The sequence below is a fragment of the Girardinichthys multiradiatus genome, chromosome 21, assembly GCF_021462225.1.
Source record: "Girardinichthys multiradiatus isolate DD_20200921_A chromosome 21, DD_fGirMul_XY1, whole genome shotgun sequence".
Classification (NCBI taxonomy): Eukaryota; Metazoa; Chordata; class Actinopteri; order Cyprinodontiformes; family Goodeidae; genus Girardinichthys; species Girardinichthys multiradiatus.
In genome coordinates, this window is record NC_061813.1 from 13,127,228 (window position 1) to 13,148,505 (window position 21,278).

The window sequence follows — 21,278 nt, forward strand, 5'->3', positions numbered from 1 at the left end:
GAGGGGGACATTTACAGATGTAAATTTACATAAAAGTGAAAGCTACACATAGGTCTGAAATTAACACCTGCCTTCAGTTCGTTTGTAAACTCTGTGTATTTAAGTTAAGCATCTGTAAAATATCACAACAATGTCTCTTTATCTTGTACCATGCAGCTCTTCCCTCTCTCAAAGCCTACATACGGGGCCTTGCAAAAAAGATCTTCATGCCCTATGACCTTTTCCACATTTTGTCACTGTTTCATTAACACAAAGCAGTACATAGTTTGGAACTGGAAGAGTGAAAGAAAACATGGCTGAAAAGCGAGTCATATTTAGCAAATACATTGCAACCAGCTGCATTCGGAAGCATCGTCCAATCAGTCATCTGAAAATGGAAAAAGTAAAGCACAACAGCAAACCAACCAAGATTTGGCTGTCCACCAAAACTGACAGACTTGGCAAGGAGAGCAATAATACAGCAAGCAGCCAAGAGGCCTATGCTAACTTTGGAGGAGCTGTGGAGATCATTAGGGCAACTATTATTTATGCACTTACAAATTGATCTATTTTTAGTTGCAGAAAGAGAAAGGTTATTAAAAAAACCCCACTGCTTATCACCCTAAACACACCATCACCATGGTGAAACAAATTGGTGGCAGCATCATGCTGTGTGACAAGCCGGCCAGCGTTGATGGGGAAAAAATACTGTATATGGAGCTAAATACAGGGCAATCCTGGGCACAAACCTGATAAAGGCTAATCTGAGTATGGTGGGGAGGTTATCCTTCCAGCAGGACAATAACCCTAAAAATTAAGCCAGAGCAACAACAAACAATGTTGATCAAAACATATTGATGTGTTAGAATGGCTCAGGTGTAAATCTAATTGACAATCCGTGGCAAAACTTGAAATCCGATGTTCATTGATGCTCACCACCTGATCTGTCCGAGTTTAAGGTATTTTGAAAGAAAGAAGAGCAACAATGTCAGTCTTTAGATATGCAAAGCTGGTAGAGATATACTCCAAAAGACTTGCACCTTTAAATGCAGCACAAAAATTGTTCTACTGACTCAAGGGGCTTAATACAAAACACATGCCGTACTCTGTAAATGTTTTTTCTTCATTCATTTATCTTCTATACCGCTTATTCCATAGTGGCTCACGGGGGAGCTGGTGCCTATCTTCAGCAATCTACGGGCGAGAGGCAGGGTACACCCTGGACAGGTCGCTAATCCATCACAGGGCAACACAGAGACACACAGGACAAACAACCATGCACTCATTCACACCTAAGGGCAATTTAGAGAGGCCATTTAACCTAAGTCATGTTTTTGGACTGTGGGAGAAAGCCAGAGTATCAGGAGAGAACCCACGCATGCACGGGGAGAACATGCAAACTCCATGCAGAAAGCTGTGAGTTTTTTTCTTTCCTTTCATTTTCTTCCCACCTCACAGTTATGCACTGCTTTGTGTGAATATATCACACAAAACCAGTGTGCGGTTGTAATGTGATAAAATGTGATACAGGTTAAGAGGTGTGAACTACTTTACACAGCACTGTATACATGCTCTCAGTGTTTGATTTACTGAACTGTAACATGTTCCCCTGCGATGCATGCGTTGCGTGTTTAGAGATGTGTTTGCGTGTCTCTCTTGTAGATGTTCGGTCGGGGACATGTGGCTCCCTCCAACAGATCAGCCATTTGCTCCATCACTCACTGTAGCAAGCACAGATTGGTCACGCAACTCACATGTGCACACACCACCAACGATATTATGAAAACCATTATGAGCCCCACACGAATATGTCCTCTAATGTTTTCTCCATCCCCCTCCTGCCCCAAACGTACATCCTCATTATGGCTTCGGTTCCTCACCCTTGACCTTTTACTGTCTCTTGTGTTCATCCCTCCCCCTCCCATGCTTCTTCATTGCTCCTCCTCCTCTCTCTGCTCTGTCCTTGTTCACTTTTGCATAAGAGGTGATCAACTAATTTCAGTGGCAATGGAGATTTGTGCTGAAGCACGCAAGCATAGCGCGCCAATTTATTGCATCCATATATTATGTTTGGAGGCTTTTCTTCCCCCCACAAATTTTCATTTCTTCCTTAAGCTGAAATGCAGCCTGCACAGTTCATGAAAAGCACTGACAGGTTGAAAGCCAGTGCTTGTGCTAAGCGTTTTGTCATCACCTCCACTAAGTGGGAACACATACAAACAAACAGCTGCAGACAGTCATCTCAAAGAGAAATCATTCTGTCCAATCACCAGAATATCATCCAATCAGTGGAAACCATTGCAGAGGGGAAATGAATCTAATGACCGTCTTTATTTCCCTACTTTCAACGCCTCATATATTTTTGTTTTCCCTCTTATGGCAGCTCTTGGAGAGAATGCTGCGTCAGGAAAGACAAACACTCGGGATGATTAATTATTGGCATCGGCACTTCCTCTGCCAACAATGCAGGCTTTATTCCTCGCCGCTAATGTCTTGAGCTTTGCTTTTCTTTGCCTCTATTTTCTCCGTCTCTGGTCCGAAAAGGAAAACAGAGTAGGTAATGGTGAGGCGTTTATGTGTGCTGTGTGAGGACTGGGTGTTAGGTAAAAAGTGACAAGTATAGGGATGTGGAAGCTGCCAAAGGGTGAGGCTTGAAGTGTTTAGTTCCTTTGGTCGGCCAGAATTGTTTTTCCACTGAGTGTACAGAATATCAAAACCACCCTACTGTTATTAGGTTATGTTATGACTTAAATTTTACGGTAATGCCAACAAAATGACTGCTCAGAGAAAACTCTGGGTAAGGCATCATGAAGCAGTTTGATTGTTTGACTGAAATCAATATTGTGAAAACAAAGTTGAAAGACCTGTCATAACTTTTCTCCATATGAAGTGCTCTTCATTCACCCTCTTACAGATTTCTTCTTTTTTTGCATTTTTGTAACACTTAAATGTTTCAGATCATCAAACTAATTTTAATATCAGACAAAGATATCAGGTTTTCACCATAAGTGCTGGAAAATCCACAGTTTATGCTCTCTAGTCCTCTAATTTGGCCTAATTAAAACAATTATAGAAAGAGGAGTGGGCCAAAATTCCTCCACAGTGATAGGTTTTTGCCTTAATAAATAAAATTATTGTCTGACAGACTACTTTTGTACCCTGGTTAGATTTTGTCTGATTTCAAAATTGGTTTGATGACATGAAACAGGCAAAAAGTAGAAAGACAAGAAATCCATAAGAATGCAAGTATGTTTTTCACAGCACTGCAAAAGCGTTGCATTTTTGTCTGCTCCAAACCCGTCACTACACTTTCAGAAACTCCTGCTCTCTGCCAGAAAACAGGCATCAGCGCAGTCCTCCTAATGAGCTATTTGCTTCTGAAACCTCCAGGGGGAGAGGTGAGCGTGGGCTGTGGAGCAAACAGTTGTGTCGAGCACATCGCGGTTGTGTTGGCCTGTTTTCAACATCCCCTCTTTTAAAGCCACTTCCTCCTGTAAAACCAAAAGTAGCTGAAAAAGACAACAATGGAGATGGAAAAAAGAGAAGACTCTTAGATAATTTTATTGTGGGGATCAAGGAGACAAAAGGGAAGAAAATAATGGCAGAAATGCTAATGTATACAAAATGAGCTCCATGTTAAAGTACATGCACTTAACTAGACTATGTACTGCATGCTGTCAACACTGGGTGTATTCCATCCATCCATCCATCCATCCATCCATCCATTATTTTATTTATTTATTTATTGCCTTTAATCATTTTTATTGCAATGTTTGATTATTTGATTTACTGTGAATCACTTCGTGATTTTTGTATGCAAACAATGCTACATAATTAAACTTTACACATTATTTTGTGAATATCACTTGTTTTGATCAAGTGCCAGAGTAAATTCAAGGCATGATACGTGTTGTTGGGATACTGTCTATTATTTACCAGCAGTTACACCTTCTTTGAGCCGTACGGCAGTAATTTGCAGTCAGTTCATAAACATTACGGCCTAATTGCAGGTGCAGAGTTCGCTAAACTGTATTATAGATCCAGAAGAAATCTGGGTTTTCTTTTAACAGTCTAAACAAATGTTTTTCCTAATTTATAATGATGTTCTCACTGTGCAGCACAGCATTTTCTCCACTCCTACAAGGCTTGCGTGCATGTAAAGACAACCGTATGTGTGTGTGTTGAGATTTGGCTTGTTGCCACCTCCTTTGCCTAGTCCCACCTCTTCCCTCAGTGCTCTTCTTCTCTGCGTATGTACCTCTCTCACTCCGCAGACAGGAAATCCACAGTGGAGAGAGCAATACCAACCGAGAGAGAGAGAGAGAGGGGCTGGCCGATCAAGGGCTGCTTGTCACGCGAGCGAGTCGTCTGTCAATCTACCGCCCCTTTCCTTCTGACAGGCTGCTGGCTGATGGCCAAGGCCTTGCGTGCAAGCCAGCAAGTCACATTAACCCATAAAGAATTTCATAATAGCAACAGCTGTTAAATATTGATGACTTCTGGCAAGTTCTCAATGGCGATCTACAATAAAAGGTTAAGCCTGGGCTGTAATGGAAGCTAGTGCTTTATTATGCCACAGATCAAATGTCCGGATCTCAGCCTGTCCAAATCAGACCCTTACCAGCTCTTTTTTCCCCTTGTTTTTCCATCCAATATAAGAGATTTTTTGGAATATTCACTCTTTTCTTGAGACAAACAGGGTCAGACTTTTCCACTAGTTTCTCTCTGCTGTAGTTGCAGCTGACTCAATCAATCCTCAATCAGCCTACATACCAGTATTAATATTAAGTTGCAATTTCTAATCTTTCCCATATTGTTTCGGATAAGAATGTTTTGTTTCCCTTGTGACATGATTACATGTCAAGAGATGAAACGATTTAGAGACATTCCCTTTATCTGTTGACAAAACAGCATCCACCAAAAGTACTTTTTGTCGGGGGATGGGCACACCAATTACAAATATTCATCTTTCAGAGGAGATTACAATGCCAGTGAGTGATGTTTGCCAGCGTTAAAGTGCACATGTGGACCTGAGGGGAAAGCCTAATCTCCAAAGCGAATGGTAAAAAGTCGAAATCAAACATTTTATTCCTAAACACAACACAAATAAAGACTTTCATTGTGCGCCAAGGTGCTGAAGCACAAAGGAAGTGAGATTATGATAAAGCAAATGTGATCACCTGAACAAAGGTGGAGATGTAAACTCTATTGTTTCCACTTCTCTGTTTTGCTTGGCAGACAGAGGCACTTGTCCCTTTGTTCTACATGAGGCCTTAGGCTAAACAGACTTGTATGGCAACTTCTCCACACAGCTTTGTCATAAAAATGGCACCCTGTAGTCTTCACATGCACACTCGAGAACCTTTACAACAATCACAATTAGAAAGTCACTTCATGGCTTCTGCAAAAGGAGACCATGACTGCTTCTGACAAATATCTTGTCTGCTGGGGAAATATTAAATGTTTTCTAATGAATCCGCTGAGAGAGTGATACATGGGCTGAAGCAGTTAAATGCTGTCTAAACACTCCAATATTTGCCTTGTCAAGCCTTGGCAAAATGAACCACAGCACAGACCCAATGTGGTGCAATACTTACACAGACAATTAGAAAAACTAACACAATGCAAATGACTGGAGGCACTTTGCTCTCACACTGAAGTCACATCCAGGCTCAAGCTGCGTGACACGAGCCAATTAGGCAAAAAGGGAATTTGTATGTGCCTTAACCCTAAATAAAGCCCAAACAAGAACGTGAGCTGTCACTTGTGATGTAAGCACGTCCCACCAGCTACAACCTTGACCCTGGACAGTGTGTCCAGCAAGGCCAAACTCAGGATACTAGGTTCCTCATGAGGCAGAAACATAGCGCAACAATCCTGCCTGGAGGCAGAAAGACAACATATTTGCATAATTGGTTTTGCAAGTAATTTCAGAGCTTAGTTGTATGGAAATGGATGTTGTCTAATAATAGATTTCTCTTAAATTCCTGTTTTAATCGGTAGCATTGTGGCCTGTTCCTCTCTCAAGGACTGGAGCTTGATAAAACTTGCACTCAAGAACCCCATCTGGCTAACATTACCATTTCATTCCACCCTTCTTTCACACTGTACCCTTAAACAAAACATTTTGTATCCAATTATGCAACGGTTTATTTTTATTTTTATATCAATTTTGAAAATAAATAAGAATGAAAGGCTGAAATTGCATTGATAATTAAATTCAATTGCACGTTTCAAAAAGGTTTTTGTGTGACATTTTATTTTCCACTTATAATACAGAGAAAGTTAAAGAACAGGTTTATTAAAAATTATAACAGCATAAAAATCTACCATAACATTTCCTCTCGGGAGCAGAACACTCTGTTACCTTAAGCTCAAAAGTTATGAAAAAAAGTTCAGACAGCACAGGGTTGTGAGGAACGACTGTTATTTGTTCATACTCAGTGTCACACATGAGCACGGAAATCAGAGCATGGAGACAGGAGGGCCAAAATCTGTAAATGCTTTGGGAAAAGCCATTTGAATGTAATATAGAACAGAAAAACCTGCATTTAGTCCATGCTTTTTCAAAGTCTATGAATGTTAAAATTTCCCCACTATAATCGGTTCCAACACTAAGTCAGATAAGAAATCTGAGAATTGATCTATTGATAATGGATTATCGTTCCAAACCCCAATCAGTTAGTTCTTATGAAACATGACAGATACGGACCCTAATACAACCAAAATAAGCCAGAGCAACCTCCTGCTGCTACATTTTAATCAGTGGAACAACATTTTCCTCACATTAGACTATGAGATGCTTTAAAAATGCTTTAATTCATTTGTCAGAGTGCGTAAGAAACATCCCCAAGGTAGCTATAAAGTGACACATGGTCAGTACAAAACGTCAAATGGCAAACGGCTTCTTTTCACGCTAGAAAAAGGCACCAAATGACCAAAATTGCAACAGTACAAAATAGTGAAGGGTTGAATGAGAATATTACTCGATTTTCCTGTAGTTCATACAACTGGAGCATACTTATAGGAAAAGTAACGCTTTAAACTTTGCTACTTTTTCTTAACAAAAAAGGAAAAATATTTGAACAAATATGTGTGAAAAACTTCAGGAACAACTGATGTTTTCCTACTGAATGCCTAAATAAAGGTAGGGAAGGGCAAAGGGAAGGCAACGATGAAAGGTTGTACTCAGCTATGGCATCAGATGCCAACTCTTCTGGAATTCCCAATCTCACTATTTCATGCCAACTATTGCCACCTGCAACATGCATCAAAACAGGCAGAGAGACATAACAGGTCTTAAAATAACCACCTCAGCCCTCACCTCAATCAGTGAATTTTTCAACCATAGAGGCTTTCTTTACCCAAATGTAATCTGTTAAAACAATCTTGTTTTGGTTTCCACCCATTGAAGCAAGTAATAATGAGCAAATCCCTCTGGTTCAGTCTAATTGGTAAGAGTAGAAAAATGCTAATTCTAGTAAATACTGGAACAAAATGGCTAATTTAATGAGCACAGTGTAAACATTAAGAAATTAACTATAACTATATATTAGAACTTTAACAAGGTAGTATTAATATACCAAAATGTTTATAAATGTCTTGTTTCATATCCAGAAAAATGTTCCATCATCCTGTTCCTACAATTTAAATAGTTTTTAATGAGAGAAAGAGCCAGAGTGACCAGAGTTTTCTCTAGCAGCATGGAGCATAAAGTAATGGAGTGCTTCCCCTCCCACACATGTTGCTGCATATAGCTTGCACTACTTCATACTTTACTATCTTAAGAAGTCAGTAAACTAACTGGAAACACAGACAGTAACCTTTAAAAAGCCCTCTGATAATAATTCAGAAGTCTGTGGTCAACAGCATTTTAGTCAGCAAATTATACCAGCTCACTACAACCTATAGTCATCCGTGACTGCTCCAAAGCTTCCATATTTATCCTTTACTACTAATGATAACACTAATCTGTACAAGAACTGCTTTGGTACCTAATTATATGTAATGAGTTGTATTTTTTGGTGACTGCTTCGCAGTAAGGTAGATTTCTTCTTTTTCCACCTGTTTCGATAATCACACCCCTCCATCATATCTTATTGAGAAATAATGAGTCAGGATGTTACATCCTTTTTGACCTGTAATTATTAATTAGTGCATGACATCCCAGTCTTTCCATCTCTGTCTGCTTTCTCAACATACAACTGAAAATTACCACTATAAAATAGTTTTAAACACAATTAATGTTCTCTCAGCAATTTAAAATGATGACAAAAAACATCAGATCGATATCAAGTAAGGGCTTTTTACCTCTTGTGTCCATCCATAACACAGGAGAAAGTTGGTTTTCATTGTATTTGCTCTGCTGAGCACCGTTAGTTTATGTGAAATAATTTAGGTCTGGAAGTTCTGAACCAGAATTTGGCGCAAAGTGTCACGGGAACAAGGTGGATACCTGATTATAACTCTAGCTTGACTTCAGAATCAAGCAATATTCCAAACCGGGCTTTTTTATTGTTAAAAAAAATCATAATTGCTTTCAGTTTGGTCATTTTTTCAGAAATCAGAAATCAATAATTTTTTTGGGAAGTGGAAAAATTACTTAAACTAAGGTCCGATGTCGGCCCAAAGTTTCCGCTTCTCTGCCCACAATCCTGCGCTGCATCACTCTCACGGTTACATGCTCAATCTGTGATACATGCAATCTGCTGGGTTTCCTTAGATAGAAAAACTTTTTATCCAGTTTGAATAAATAACTGAATCTGACTGAACTGTTCAATGATTAGGATTAACTGGAATGTATATACCTGACTTTTGTGAAGTGCCTTGAGACGACATGTGTTGTGAATTGGCGCTATATAAATAAACTGAATTGAATTGAAATACCACATGACCAATGCCAAATGTCGACCCAGTTTTACTGATGAAACCGATACCGATATGTTGTTGATGCCGATATATTGTGCGCCCCTAACTTAAACAAACTGCAAAGTCACCTTATCCATCAGTTATAAGAACAACAAACTTTTAAAATCCCTAAGGTGAAACAGATTACTTGACATATTCAGTGTGTATCAAGAGACTGAAAGGCCAATCAGTGTGTAATTAAAAGGGTGCAAGGTGTTTCATGTACCAAAGGTTCAGGGGGATGAAGTGTTAGCCACAATGCTAACCATGTCTTATGCATGACAGCCATTATCATGTCATTCAGCAGACAAAGCAGAGGTGTTATGTATCCACACTGGGTTTCAATGTGTGTATCTGTGTGTGTTTAGAGTTTTTTTTGTCTCCATTTTACTTGTGGGCTTTTATAGACTCATAAGGGCCAAATAAAAACAAAACAAGTTCAAAGAGCTGTTTGATGATCAAAGTTTTCTAAAGGTTCTGGGATGAGGGGAAAGGTTAGGATAATGCAGATTCTGATGGTTAGGGGCTGGAAAACAGTTAATATATGCCATATGTTACAAGGTCTTAGTATATATCCGTGTTACCAAGACAAAGCTAGTAATCAGAAGCAAAATACAGTATCTAACCGTCTATGTTGTTTCTGTACACACAGAGTAGACTGTATCCGTGGCACCTCATTACTCTTGTAATTTAAATCATTATTTTTGTCACTTTAATTAAATTTTATTTAGTTTAAGACAGCTGCATCACCAGAGAGTTATGACAAGTTTTCATCCTATAGTTTTAAGGAAAGCATGACTTCATGAATATACAACAATTACATTTTTAGAGAAGATTTCTCTGTAGTAAAAGGTCTTAACAACTAAAGCCACATCTGATTTTACTGGAAAGCTAAGCTGTCAAATCCACACAAATTCCTGTTCTTTTCTTTTTCTCACTTAACAGTGGGCTAACGGATCCAGTCAATGAGCAAAACACTAACAGAACAGCAAAACTACCATCTATTCTCACAACAGCTCATGTGCACAGAAGACAATAATCAAAGAAAAATATATTAGGTGAGAAACTGATGATCTCTATGGTATGGTCATTTAGGCAGCATCGGCAACTGGAATGTTCAAATCTTAGATCTGATGTGGCGTTTGCCTGTTCTTACAGCGCATTCCTGGGTTTTCTCCGGAAAATCCGGTCTCCCACCACAATTTTTGATAATGCATTTGAGGAATAGTGGCAATTCCTGGTTGTTTGTCTTAAGTGTCTGAGTAACTGAGCAGTGTGTTCTACTCTAGCTCCACTGTGGTCATGTCCTTGTTAATTACTTTTTTGTTACTACTAAACAGAGATTTCTAAAGGCGTTTCTGAAGCTTTTTTACAAGTGTAAGTGAAATGGGCAGGACATATCCTGGAAAGCCTGAAAAGTAGCTCAAGACGTTCATACTTAGGAAAACAAGTAAAAAAAAAAAAGTGACAAAACCTTTTTGAGGTTTTTAGTGTGACTCTCTGACTTTCAACCTCCCACCATGTTGTTATAACAGTCCCCTGATTGTTTTTGCTTACAGTTTTGCCTCTTACAACGCTTCGTTCGATCACTTCATGTAGCACAGGAAAGAAGAACATATACTCCCTGTGCTCTGGCCCAACAGAGGGCTCTATGAAAAATGATTAGACCTCCAAACTTCATGTGGCCTTGAGATTAGCTCTAGAACATTGCGTAGAAAACTTTTTGAAATGGGTTTTCATGGCCAAGCAGCTGCATCCAAACCATACATTACTAAAAGCAATGCAAATGCGTGCTCTCTGCATGTGAATAGCTGCCAGCTGCATCCCACACATCCACACTCCCACTAGAGGGAATACTACAAACACTGCATGGAGGCAGATTTGATTCTAAATCATTTAAAAACAGAATCAGAACTGGAAAATCTAAATAAAAGTTCAACAAAAACGTATTTCCCATTATTGTCCTCTGGAGTTATACAGAATCTACATAGAAGCAAGTTGGTGCCACTTAAAGCTATTTTAGCAGTGGTGTAAATTTAAAGCCGTTTTTGGAAAAGAAATCCTGATTTTATCTGTTTGCCATCTGTCAACAATTTAGATTGTTTTTCTCATCTGTTCCTTTAGCAGTATCCCGGTCTTGTGGGAGTACATCCTTGTAATCAAAAACAGACATACCCCTGATAGCCATAGAAATTTGAAAATCACCATGATAGACAAGTCTCAATTTTACAATACAAATCACACAAGGAAACAGACTTCAGGTGCAGATAAACACAGTTCTGAGAGACAGGGGTAGGGTAATGCCTTTAAAAGCTTACCCAATTCTGTGAGCAAACTGAAGCCTGTGAAAATGTGAAAGATTTTTAAAGAAATGACTTTCTGGAGTTTTTAGACATTACTTCTGTAACGTTCTGTAGTCACACTGTGCTGCAACTATAGCCCTACCTTGTATGTAAATATAAGGTGAAGATTTAGTTTCAGCTTGACAAAAAATCCATAAAACTTTCTTTCTATTTTTGAAGCACTGGCACGCAGCAGTTTCCATCTGCTACGTTTCTGACTTTCTATATGAACTAGCTGTGCTGCAGCTATAAGACTACCTTGAATGTAAACAGAGAATGGAGGTTTTCTTGCGGCTGGGCAATAATCAGCACAGCACCAAAGAAAAACATGAGTATTTCTCTATTGGCTCGAGACAGTTTTTATACCGGTTCTTTTCTAACTTACTGTATTAGCTAGCTGTGCAGCAGTGGCAACACTAGAATTAACATTTTTCCACACCATTACAGTGGTATAAACAATAAAAACGTAATCTGTTTTTTCCCTGTCTTTTTTTGCTTTCTGTTTTCAAGTGTAAAATGTTTATGGAGTTATTTTGCTACCTCAGCCCACGACCACAAGTGGAAATGTCTCGCTAATTTATTACTAAGCCTAATGATAAAAATGGCCTTATCTGATTAAACTTCAAAATATAACACACCAGTTGTTGCTTTCTGAAAAATGCTGATTGCACAAAATAAGCATAAAAGTGAACAAGCCCATTTTAAAAGCAAATACAACTAATGCTGCTTGATTTTAAACAGCAATTTTAAAGGCCTGAATCCTTTTGAAAAACATAATAATGTCAACTGTGCAAAAAATGAAGCAAAAAATGCACCAACTAGAACTTGTGTTGCGTTTAAGGCATGAATTATTTTAGTCCTCACCAAAACCCAAATACAGCCAAACCAAACTGCACCATTGTGTGGATGTGCGTTTTAGTAGATCATCCTTCCTTCTTTTTTTTTGCTCTCTGCTTGTGCGCATGCAAAGCCGGAAGATGATCCCATCAGCATGTGATGACACCGCTTCTCACGAAAGGCAAGTCAGAAGCAGAGGAGAGGGTGTGTGTTTGAATCAGGGAAAAAAGAGGGATTGCGTGGGGCAGCAGTGCAGAGTCCAGGAGTGTACGGCCGGGTCAGTTGCTGTGTACTGGCCTAAAAGCTTCTGTGTCCCTACATCTCACACGCAGACACAAAACACTGCACTGTCAGTCCCCCTGCCTTAAGTGTACCGTTGAAGATCTCAGTTTAAAAATACTTTTGATGCCACAAACTGAAGCTGCTTACAGAGGTTTTGGCAGCTGGGGAAGTTCATGTTTAAACACTGATCACTGCTGAATAACAACATCTATCAGTAAAAACCAGTGACATAAAACTATGTAAAAGATTTACTGAAATATCAGTAAATTTTCTCTCTTCCTGATTTATTTTTGTAATTTTACATTTTTCAGCTGCAGAAATATTACAGGATCCTCTGATTTATGCAAACAGGCTAAATCTACCCTACATATTTCAAATTGAGGAAATGTATGTTAATTATAAAGACATCTGCTAAATGAGAGGGTAAAGAAATCATGTGCTTTGGATATCTTTCTTCAAGCCAGAGCCTGAAATGCAATCAAACAGACGTGCATCTGCCAAACGTTTTAAGACCAACACATGCTCGGCCTCTGAGAGCCCTGCAACGACTCTTATAAGCTTTATTATCTGAGCTTATTTCACTGACGGAGCCAAAGCATTCCAAAGGACGCTGGAAACTCAGAGAGCTGAAGGTTGGACATAAAGCCCTAATGTGCGGCACGCTCCTGAGACAAACCCTTCAATTATCTCCCACATACTAATGAACCTCAGTTTACACCCTGCGTCAGTAAACCACCGTTTAGGAGCAGCCGCTTATAAACTTCAACTTGTAGTCAGCACCCTACAGCTAAGACCTGCGGGCAGCACCGCTGGACCAGCGCCCCCTTCTAGATTTTTTATGTATGTACTCTGTTTTATATATCAAACTAAAATCAAAACAAAACATCTTAGATCCTGATACATTAGAGCTTTCTAGATCTTGCTTTATCTTCCAAATTCTGTCTGTTAAAAACTTCTGCTCCCTGTTTGACATAGCCTAATTAGGATGCCAAATGTTCACATATCACTGTTTCTTATCTTTTGTTTTTCTGATGTTGCAACCTTATTTCTTCAGAGAAGCCATAAATGTCGTCTTTGAAAACCTGACCACCACTGATAAGTGAGTTGGCAGAAGGTGGTGAAACATGTAGAAGTGCTGTGGTCGACTGATTGACAGTTTATCATCTTCATCTTTATGGCTCAGCTAAACATAACTAGTCCATTCATCCCCTACAGGTTAAGTCCACTTGCAGGGCCCTTATGACAAACCTCTTGTGGAAAGTATAATACTAGAGCTTTCTCTGTTTGTCTAAAACATCAAACAAGGTAAAACTAATGAACATATTATTTTCAAAGTAGTGGAGCTGCTTGCACTTTGCTGTGTCTTCGTGCAGTTTTACTTTTTGACTTTTCAGCTGGAGCATGATTTATGAGCAGGATAGCAGAAATTCCTGTACAATGGCTTCAGGATGTGTGCAGGGTGAGAGCAGCATCTCTGATGTAGGAAAGTCTCAGAGGCTTAGAACACATGGGATCAACACACAGAAGCCTCATTCTTTAGCATGAAGATGATGTAAACCTTTGTGCTATTTAAGTCCCTTGTCTTATAATTTTAAACAAAATGAATGAATGTCTACAGGTTATTAAGAGCACCTGGCACAAGGATGGCAGCTCTGGTAGATCTGCAGTTGTACTAAACCTGCTTTTACGTCCCCAAAACCTTTCCCCTGACCTTCTGCTGCGTTCCTTGGTCTAAATGATGCTCTTTGTTCACTAATGTTCTCTAATAAAGATCTCTGGCCTTCACAGCTGGATTCATATCTAGATTAAATTACGTACAGAAAGACTTCATTTACTCACTAGGGTATCAGTGTAAAGGGGGCTGAATATCAATGCATGCCCATCTTTTGACATTTTTAAAAGTAAAAAAAAAAATTTAATTACCCATTTTATTCCCCTTGAAAATTGTTCACAACTTTCTATCAAATCCTACTAATATAGATTAACGTTTATGTACGTAACACGAGAAAGTATTCAAGGTTCAAGGGATAGGAATACTTTTGCAGTGCTCTGTCTGGGCCAGCCTGAATGAAATCCATCACTGGTCCCAGTTGAGCCAGTTCCCATGGAGTATCCTCCTAAATTCTTGCACCAGTCACACATTAAAAGGTAACTTGCACAAGAGGTTTCAAGCATCTATTCAGGGGCCAGTCTCCTGTTACACACTCTGTCCTCTCTCGCACAACAGAATAAACACGGCAAATACCCACATCCTCCTCGTCCAACAACAGTGCTGCAACTGTTTCTCATGTGACAGGAGAGGGTGGGGGTAAGGGTGTGGAAACGGATGGGGCAGGGAGGGTGGGGAGGTTCTCCTGAGCAGAGGGAGTGGTGAGGAATAGCGTGCGAAGACCTAATGCAATGTTTTGAATCCAGATGGGTCACATCAGCAGCCCACAATCAACATATTTGGCCCTGCCAAGTTTACACGCTTTTACCAAGTAAAAAAGGGACAGTAAGGAAGAAATGAACTCCCCGTTTTCATCAACATCATAACCACCACCTGTTTTTTTAGCCTTCTCTGCAGGATGTAATTATGTATTACAGAATAGAAGAGAAGAGAAGAGAAGAGAAGAGAAGAGAAGAGAAGAGAAGAGAAGAGAAAAGAAGAGAAGAGAAGAGAAGAGAAGAGAAGAGAAGAGAAGAGAAGAGAAGAGAAGAGAAGAGAAGAGAAGAGAAGAGAAGAGAAGAGAAGCGAAGAGAAGAGAAGAATTTACCCACATCATCAGGGCATGAAGGTTTGCTGTGGTCAGCCGATCCGTTTCCTCTCTGACACCAGTAATTGTTACCACCACCACAGGACCACTTACAGCTGCCAAAACTACCTTTCCCATCTGCTGAGAGGGGTTCAAATGAGCCAGGAGGACACCTGGTGAGGCAGTTTAGATGCAGTGCTCACTGGAGCCGTGTTTGTGTAAGACTGATGATATCTGAGCCTCCACAGCAATACCGGCGGAGATTGCAAATGTTTCAGCATCCTCCTCTGAATTATCAGTGACAAATCACACACATGCATGGTTGCATTTGCACAAACACACTCAAAGAGACTGATCTTTAGGAGATTTCTGTTGATGTGCAGAGACGGCTGTGCTGACAGTGTGTGTGGTCTTGCCAGTAACTTTTTGTTTCAACTGTGGCCTCTGATCTTTAAATAGCCAGCTGTACTCTGTCAGTTCCAGTGCAGGAGGATCTAGTTCCAGGCTGAAATTTTAATACCAACCATGCAGACCAGACAGCAAAAGTCTGCTTTCCCAATTGTACACATCTTCATAAATGAAAACTTGCTCTGACACAGAGAGGAGGCCATCAATTTGTTATGGTGTGGAAGCAGATTTCAACGGCACAGAAGGCTAAAAGCGTAAGCAAAATTCACTGAAATAAGCAGACCAGTGCTACCTGAGAGATTTCTTTTGTTTTTTTGTATTTTTATCATACTTAAAAGTTTCAGATTGTTCAACAAACTTTAATATCACACAAAGATAACCCGAGTAAATGCAAAATGCAGCTTTTTATTGATGATTTCAAATATTAAGGGACAAAAGAAATTCTAACCAATTTGATCCTATGAGAAAAGGTAAGTGCTCACTAAACAACTGGTGTAACGCCTACAAACTCATGATAGGAGTCAGGATCTTCCATTAGAGAGCAGCATTCATGGTTCCATAAAATTGATAAGTTGTCCATCTCATTAAGCAGCAAATCAACCACAGACCATCATACTGTCCACACCGTGTCTGACTGTTGGTATGATGTTCTTTCTCTAAAGTGCTGCATTAGTTTTTCGCCATTCGTAACAGAGCTCTCACCTTCTAAAATGTTTCAACTTTGTTTAATAAATTTACAAAATGTTTCCACAAATATTCAACTGACTGATGATTGGATGCAACTTTTTTGACCTCCTGAGTTGTTAAAGCGCTCTTGGGAGTAATTTTGGGTATTCAGACGTTTCTCATCTGATCTTGCATGTCTTCAGATTGGATCATAATGTTTAGATTTTTGAGATCAACATACTTCTTGTTGTCAGACAGGTTCAATTTGAGTGATTTATTGATTCCACGGGTCAAGCAGTAATCAGACCAGTATAACTGCTCCAAATAAATGTAGTTTAATTACAATTTATGACTTATCAAATGTAGGCAATTATTTTTTAACATACAGTCAGGTTGGTTTGGATAGCTTTTTTTTCCTTAATACATTAAATTATTATTGGAAAACTGCATTTATTGTCTACTCAGGTTATCTTTGTCTGATATTAAAATGTGTTAGATAATCTGAAACATTTAAGAGTGACAAAAAATTATCAGGGGACAACTGCTTTATCAAAGCACTGTATCATAACATAGCAGCATCAAAGGGATCAGTGTTCATAAATGACTGGTCTAGACGAAAACAGGATAAACCAGAGAAAGAGACGACAGTAAAAATACAGGGTGGGAGGAATCCTTATAGAGAACAAAGAATCAAATTCTTCTCTCCTACAGTCAGGGAGTGAAATATGAAGAAAGCATGTAAGGAGGGAAGAGGGGGAAGGGAGAAAGCCTTTCAGATTTCACCGTCCTTTGAGAGGCTGACAGAGTCTGAGCTCCAGATGTGGCTCAAACATGCCTCAAGTTTCATTGAGATAAAAGTTGGGTCTTGGCAAAGCAGACCTGGCTTTTAGATTAAACCCATTCCAGTCTGGCGAATATTCATGTACATGCAGGCAGCTACAGTAGCAAATGAGTGATGGGTTTGGCTTCAGTTAATTTGTATTTTATTTAAAGTTACACGAGAGAAACCAAATTACTCAGTTTTGATTTATTACAGAGCCGCACTGTGATGAACATCATTTACCCAGCATTTATCCACAGTTGTCAAGACTGATTTAGGAAGGCTCAGAGTTACCATCATAGCTGTAATTTGAAAACTGACAGTAATAGTACATATAGAATGGCTTACAACATGGCAGCATTTTTCATGTGACTACATATTTACTAGCTTTGTTTGTAGTATTTTGTATGTGCAAATACAGTATATTGCACGAGTCAGAGGGTGAATATACAGGCCGTGAAAACACAGCTTCACTGTTGTAAGGTGAAAAATTGTTCCCTCAAAGGATATTGTACCAACTGTCTCATTTCAGCACTTCCCTGATGTGAAAGTCAGCAGCTGACATCAAATCTCCCTTCCCGCCTCTTTCCCTTTGCTCCATCATCACAGCTTCTGCCCTTATACACATTAAGTGTGATTATGTTATTATAGAGAAATGTCTGCACTACCCCAGCAGTGGAGGGACACGGACTTAGACATGGACAAGGCAAGCTCACAGCAGCATAAAAGTGGCACCACCTTGTTTGACACATTATTCAGAATAATATTAAAAGCAAAGCTCAGGATTTTTAAAGTGAGGTTCTGTTAAAACATTAAAATCAGTTAATACCTTTCCTGCAGTTGATTACTCTCTCGTTGTCTTAATTTACTATAAATCCAGATTAGTCGGCCCAGGAAGCTGATGGCTAGCGCAAAAGAGGCTGAGACCAAAGAGGACTGTTGCCAAGTTAACATTGGGAATGCATTTAGAAAAAAATAGTTAATAATTATTTACATAGGAAATGGACAGTGGAGGCTGTGTGCCACCAGAGATCTTCCTGCATGAAACACCTACTGGGAGTGGAACATTTAAAGCCTTTCCAGTTAAAGTAACTGCCTGAGGTAAAAGTGAAGTGGTGTAAAAAAAAAAAAAAACAACCCGAAAATACTACAACTGTCTTTAACTGAGTGTTAAACTGTCTTCCTTTTGCTATTTGTATTTACTCAGATTAAAATTATTTTAAGCACACCTTTTTCGGTACATTTCACACAGGAAGCTTATTGATGGTGCACATCTTCCTATTCCCTTTTCCCCTGTAAATATTAATGTTTATTTATAACCGACCGCCCAATTTGAATCTAATAATGGTTAAAAAGTTATTTGTTAAAACCAACAACAGCGGCTGATTATATTCCCAGCTTTAAAGAAAATGGAAGCACTGAAATTGACGAGTTGCAGACATTTTTGTGCTTGAAGATACAGATGGATCTAGAGGGAGCAACCCAAAACAAGAAAGTATTGAAAGTGGTGTCCAAGCTAATGGCCGCTCACGGCTACTTGCTTCTTGTAAATAGTTTGTCTTTGGCAGCTGTCAGTAATAAAAAGTTTTTTGACTTATGTGCTTGCATCATGATTTTCTATTTTATATGAACATACACCCTAATACAAGTTAATTGTTATCTGAGTGGAGTCATGACATAAACAGCTCTATTAATTAGAAAACGTATCTTTAGTGATAGCATTTTTATATCAAGGAATTCTGTCATATTGGTGTCTGTATAATCCCATATATCCCAATTTAGTGTTTAAAGTAAATAAAACATTTTTCAACTGACTTCTTCGTAGTTCGTAATTCTGTTAACCAAATCATACCAAACCAAAGGGGAATTACATAACTGTTGGGTTATTCTTAGCTTTTTTCTTTTAGCACTTCATTTTTCATAGACCTGTGAAAAATGAAAAACTTCCTATGTTTTGTATTTGTTAGAAATAGCAATGGACAAAATGTAGATAATGTCTCAAATGCTTTTCTGTCTCCAGTTCATGTTTAGTTGAGTCCAGGTCAAACCACGCAACTGATGGGCTGCCAACTAAAGCACTAACTGTTATGCTTAAGGCATCTTTTATGTGGCAGCGTTTTTGTTTTTAGTTTCACTTAAATCACATCAGTGAGAAGATCTTTAATCTGGAACATAATCACACAACATGATCTGCTTCAGACTTCTCATCAGGGGTAACGTGAGTAAAATTGAGCAAAAAAGGACAGAAAATGGAGAGGGATATGTGATTGCCAATTCTAATGTGTGTGTGTGTGTACTCCTTTATGTTACATATTTATGACCTTTTCTGGTATATTAACTAATCTTTGGAAGACCGATGGGCCTTATTGGGACCAAAGTCCGACCCTAATGGGGCAGACCCCATTTTTAGGGTTAGGTTGAGTGAGTTCAGAGGTATGGTGTAAATTAAGTTTAGGTTAAGATTAGGGTTAAGAATATACAGATAAAGATTAAGGTTAGGGTAAGTGTTAGGGTCAGGCACGAAGGCTGCTACTAAAATGAATAGAAGTCAATACAAAGTCCTAATATGGGTAGAAATACAAACGTGTGTGTTTGTGTGTGATCTTATTCGATCACTGTCAGAAATGACACCCCGGTCTCTGCAAGCATCTTATCGCCATGTGTGTGCACATGTGATGAATTTACATGGACTACTGCACCACATCAGTCTGTTTTATCCCAGTGTGCTGTCTCTATCTGCGAGTGAGTCACTGTTTACTGTGTCAGCTCCACATCCCAGAGGTGTGTGTTCATGCTTCTGTGTGCACACATATCTAGGTGCGTCTACACTGGAGGGGGAGAGCTGGGATTCCCTAAAGCGTGTTTATCCTCACCCAGTGTGGATTTTCAGGCATCCCGTGCGGCGGGGCTGCACCTCTGGAGCCGAACCACGCCTCTGCAGCAGCTTGTAGCAGAGGCCAGGCTGACAGCTAGGTGCAGGGCTTAAAGCTAGTTTCAAGGGACGGTTAATGGATTTCAACCATTTATTCACCTGTCATCCCCATAAAATCCATAGCTTCTCCATCCGTGACCAAATGAGACCTCTTATTGCTATAACAGCCTGTCATCTGGTTAAGCTCAGCCCTGCAGGCTCCCCAAGGTGTGTGTTATAGGATATGCTCCCTGCAGCCCCTTTGGAATACATGGTTTCATGCTCATCTTATGTAAATGTGAGATGGAAGTGTTGTGTCTTTAGATGAATCCAAAATGTGCTCATGATTTTGACCAAAACACCTGAAGACAAATGTGGCTTCTTTACTGCAGACAAAGCTGGTTTGGATGATGGATCTAGATGTTCAACGTGGGTGGCCAGTCCACAGCAGATCAGAGCAATGACAACAGAAACCAGTATGAAGTCTCTCTTGTGTGTGTGAGTATTCTGTGGTCGAATGTTTAGGGGTGAGAGCAGTGTGTATTTATGGCTGAACAAACAAAAACATTAAAACTGCTGAAAAGGCTTACCCTTCATCTCCGAAGTATTTTTAGAGGGAAGGTTTTTATTATTTTTACATACAAAAGATTTCACAATACACAGCATGGGATCCTTCTTCAGGTCTCTTATTTGGCAACAAACACTTAACTGCTGGTGTTTTTTTAACACTTTTATGTCATAAAGTTACAGAGTTTTCATGTCATAAACCACAATTGTAAAGTGAAATGTAGCTCAGACACGGATTTGAAATTCTATTTTTAAACAACAGTTTTGAAAAGTGTGCCCTGGATTTGTATTCATCCCCCCTGAGTTAATGTTTTTCGGTACTTTGCAAGTACTTCAGAGTATGTCTCTACCAGCTTTCCACATCCAGTGACTGAAAAGCTTGCTCGTTCTTGTTTGAGAGGCCAAGCTCAGTCAGACTGGATGGAGAGCATCTGTAAACATCAATTTTTCAGGTTTACAATGAGATTGAATTAAACACTGATGGACTTCTGCAGGCAATGGGTTTTACTTTATTTTATTAGGGGTATTAGAATACAGGGGGCTGAACACAGATGCACACCACACTTTTTCAGATTCCTCCTTATAAGCAAATTGAACAACACCTTTTTTTTCTTCCAATTTACAATTATGTGATACTTTGTTTTGGTTTATCATATAACATTCCATAATATGCACCGAGGTTTGCAGTTGAAATGTGACACAATGTGAAAAATGGCTAGAAATAGATTTGTATAAGTTACAGAAACTTAACCAATCGGTAATACACTGCACAGTAGACTATTGAGACAACATACTTCTGCCCTTCCACATCTGGAAAAAGTCAT

At 39.3% G+C, this 21,278-nt stretch overlaps 1 protein-coding gene across 2 annotated transcripts in view; it reads right to left on the reverse strand.

Annotated features, from left to right (window-relative positions):
* ahrra (aryl-hydrocarbon receptor repressor a) overlaps positions 1 to 21,278 on the reverse strand; it is a 78,909-nt gene that overhangs the window by 24,516 nt on the left and 33,115 nt on the right. The gene's annotated exons all lie outside the window — the stretch shown is intronic.